Source organism: Gracilinanus agilis, chromosome 2, assembly GCF_016433145.1.
Source record: "Gracilinanus agilis isolate LMUSP501 chromosome 2, AgileGrace, whole genome shotgun sequence".
Taxonomy (NCBI): Eukaryota; Metazoa; Chordata; class Mammalia; order Didelphimorphia; family Didelphidae; genus Gracilinanus; species Gracilinanus agilis.
The window spans coordinates 31,275,734-31,280,209 of NC_058131.1; positions in this window are offsets into that span (position 1 = coordinate 31,275,734).

The window sequence follows — 4,476 nt, forward strand, 5'->3', positions numbered from 1 at the left end:
TTCTTTCTTTCTTTCTTTCTTTCTTTCTTTCTTTCTTTCTTTCTTTCTTTCTTTCTTTCTTTCTTTCTTTCTTTCTTTCTTTCTTTCTTTCTTTCCCTCTTCCCTTCCACATCATGTCCACCTGGCTGATTATTGATGGGATGCACACTTGTAGGGGCTTATGAACTATAGAACTAGATAGAACCAATGTATAGCAATAGTAAGCTATACATACACACACATACACACACACACACACACACATATATACATATATTTCTAGAAGACTAAGAATTGTTCATTTTTCTAAGATTCGGTCATCGGTGGTGCTTAATAAATGCTTACTGATTGATAGGTAGCAAAATCTTCATTTTGTAAACGAGAAAACTGAAACTTGGAAAATATGAATGATTTGTCCATAATCACATAGGTATTACTGGTTGCAAGGAGCCAAGGAGCACAGGGTTGAAGTAACACTGATCCATTCCAATATCTAAGGAAGTTTAACCCTATCCCTAATTTTGCATAGTTCATCTAAAACCTGAATACCATCAGAAAAATGGTTGAGGAAGAGGGTAGTTTCTTCTACCACGTGTCAAAAAATAATCATTTGCTCATGCATTATTTTCAGAGAGTAGGGACATCCAGACAGGCAGGCAGGAAGAAAGAACTTATAAAGTAGTTACTAGGTTCTAGGCACTGTGCTTGGGACACCAGATGTCAGGCAGAGACTAGTAGAGGTAAAGATGGACAAGTCAGCACCCATAGCGTCTATGGTCTGCAGATTCTTCAAGAAAGAAAAGAAAACCTTATAGAGTGTTTTGGGCTGGATGGTGAGGAAGTCAATAGAAAAGTTTAGCTGGGCAGGTAGGTTGTATAGTGGTCAATGTTGGACATGAAGACTTGAGTTCAAATCCTTTATCAGACTTTTTTGTGACTCTATTTGAGGTAAATTTTTTTGCAGAAAGTTAACAGTTCTTAACAAAGGTTCCCCCCACCACCACCCCAGGTCAAATCTGAGGGCCTCTCTGGGAACATGGGGAGAAGAGGAACTGAGATAGTGGGGAAATTTAAACCTTGGACCAGTACTTCTCTTTTTATCTGCTATCTTCTGACTCTTCTTAGGCTACTTGGCGCCACTTCCATTCTGTGGAACTGGGTGTCTCATAAACCTTACCATAGATTTTAATGCTTGGTTTATCTGGAGAATGGAACTAAACCTATAATCATGGTCCCCTCCAGACCTTTTAAATCTCTCTCCACACAGGAGAAAGCCAACATATGTCTATATTCTCTTCTGACTAAGGGTTTTACCTCCTTGAACCTCGTTTCTAGCCTGAGACATGGCCATATTAGACCTAGTAGCTGGGTCATGAAATCATAGGTTCAGAGCTGCAAGCAGATTTGAAGATCATTTAGTCCATTCCTTTTATAGACAAGTAAATTGAGGCTCAGAAGAGAAATGATTTATCTAAAGTTACTCGTGAAGTAAATGGAAGAGTCCAGGATTCAAACCCAGGTTTTCTTACTCCCACTAGAGCTTACTCTATGTTGCTCTTCATTGTCTCTTCTTCATAGACAAACATACCCCACCTGACCTACTCTTAGTAAATAAATCATACTTCACGTGCTTGTTCTATTTTAAATAATAAAGATATACATGACAATGCTCTGATTGCACTCCAGAACACTGTAGAACCACTCATAGATTTTGGGCTTGACCATCCGTAGAGTAGACATTCTGAATCTTTTGGGGGAGGGGGGATCCTAGACCCATTATACAATGTCTGGTGAAATGTTATGCCCCTTCTCAGAAGATGACATTTAATGCATATGATAAAACACATAAGATTACAAAGGAAACCAATTATATTTGTGTGTGTGTTGCTATATAGTATTCAACAAAAAATATAGAGTGATTTGGGTCCAGAGTGGAATGGGAGGAAGAGAGTGGACTGGATTGCATTTGGGAAATCACAAAGCTCTTTTAATGAACCCAATCATTGGAATAAGTGGATCTTTCTTTAAGAAATCTATCTACAATCAAGAGCCAACATTGGGGCAGCTGGGTGACTCAGTGGATGGAGAGCCAGGCTCAGAGACAGGAGGTCCTGGGTTCAAATCTGACTTCGGACACTTCCTAGCTGTGTGACCCTGGACAAGTCACTAAACCCCCATTGCCTAGCCCTTACCACTCTTCTGCCTTGGAACCAATACATAGTATTGATTCCAAGATGGAAGGTGAGGGTTAAAAAAAAATAAAAAATAATTAAAAAAAGAGCCAGCATTGATGTAATGGAGAAATGTGAAACCTAGAATCCTTTCTAATAAATCAAAGGTAAAGCAAGGATACCCATTACTAACACTATTATATGATAGTAGTTATAGAAATGCTAGTCATAGTCATACAATAAGAAAAAGAAATTTAAAAAATAAGTACAGGTGAAGAGGAAATACAGCTATTGTCTTTTGCAGACCACTAGAGAGCTTTTGTGAGGGTTATTTAGCAATTAATTTAGTATTAGTGTTGGACCTAGCAGGAAGGGCTGGAGGATTCCAAGATGGAATGAAGGAGCAGGAAGTGGGGGCTTGGACTCTGGAAGAGACTCCATAGTAGTTGGGGACATTAACTGTTGCTAATCCTGGGAGATCTCAGAGTTAGGGCAAAACTGCATCCAGATTCCCTGGGATCCTAAGAGGTGGAGGCTTTCAGCAGTGGACAACAGACCTGCAGAGCAGCACCAAGTGGGGAAGTGGTTTGGGATCTGGTGGACAGCGTTGCAAACTCACTCTCCCTACCTGGGTACCTTGGATCACCTGTCCTGGTGGAGTTGGCTCCTGGCCTCCTGTGACCATCCTTGGATTTACCCTGAGACCCCAATTGAAAGCCATCCTCAGGCCCTTTAGCTGAGCTGATCAAACCTGGCTGGAACCAGGTTTGGAGGAGCTTCCCTGTGACTTCAGTACTGCTTCCTTTGGGCCCTGCCTGGCTTAGGTCAATAGAAGAGTGTAGTCAAGTCCTTCCCTTGCCCCTGTGGTTTGCCCTTAGGTTGTAAGTATAGAATCCCTTATTCCCATCCTTCATTATCGTTTCCCTCAATTAAACTGTTATAAACTTTTTACCTTTTGCCTGCTGGTTCCATAGACCCTGGCCTATCTAGAAACCCCAAAATAATCAACTAGAAATTAGAATAATAACTTCAGCAAAACTACACGATATAAAATAAATTGATAAAAACCATGAGTGTTTTTTTTAAAACCTTGTACTTTGGTGTATTGTCTCATAGGTGGAAGAGTGGTAAGGGTGGGCAATGGGGGTCAAGTGACTTGCCCAGGGTCACACAGCTGGGAAGTGGCTGAGGCCGGGTTTGAACCTAGGACCTCCTGTCTCGAGGCCTGACTCTCACTCCACTGAGCTACCCAGCTGCCCCCCTGTTTTTTATATTATGAACTAAACCCAGCTAGAAGAGATTAAAAAAAGAAATTCCATTCAAAATGATGATAGAATATGTAAAATATTTATTTAATAAGACATGCATAATTAGAAGATATTCTTTACAGAAATGAAAATAGTTTTAAATAATTAGAGAAATTATTAATTGTGCCTGGGAAAGCTATGAAAATATGTTACAGTTGAGATGTCAGGCAATCCTGAAGCCCTTCTCACTCAAATTCAGCCTAGCAGTTTCTACAGAGTCAGCAAGGATCTGGGGTTAAATGCCATCTGTGTACAGCACAGGGTCATAGGCTTATAAAGGCCATCAGGATGGCTAGGCTTTACTTCCCATGACTGTTTCTGGAAGAAAAATGAAAGGGAAGGAGTCCAAGAGGCTCATTTCAGTGCACCTCACTAGTGTATCTTCCTGTGGCCCCAAGGTGAGCCTGCCAGAACTCCACTACATCAGCTGTCCTTCCACATCCTTTCCCCTCAGATGCTCTCCAAGGCAGACCTGAAGCTCTCACTGTGGCTTCTCTGGCTCTCACCTTGTTTCCTCTGCATGTATCTTGCAAGCACCTATTTATTGTCTGTAGCTTCCCTTAAAGTGTGAGCTCTTAGAGAGCAGGACCTGGTTTTGCCTTTCTTTGTAACCCCAATGTCTAACTGAGCTCCTGGTAGGTAGTGAGCCATTCTTTTTGACTGGTGCTTGGACCTTCAGTCAGAAGGAGGGAATAAGTGAGTTAAATGGAGCCAAAGGACCAGTCCTTCCTATGCCTCTAGGGGACATCTTTATTCATGGATGGGACTAGGGGGAAGCATAACCAGGGATCTGTCAGGCAAAAATGTGTTTCCTAAGGCCCTAGCAGCTGGGGGTCTTGGGGAAAGAGGTCTCCTGGAGAAGGTGGGATCTGAGCTGAATCTTGAAGGCGGTAATGAAAGCTGAGAGTCCGAGGTAAGGAGGGAAAGCATTCCAGGCATGGAGGATTCCAGGGCAAAAGTGAGTGTTGTAGATGAAGAACTACAGGAAAAACAGTGTTGTTCCACTGTAGAATGTGTTG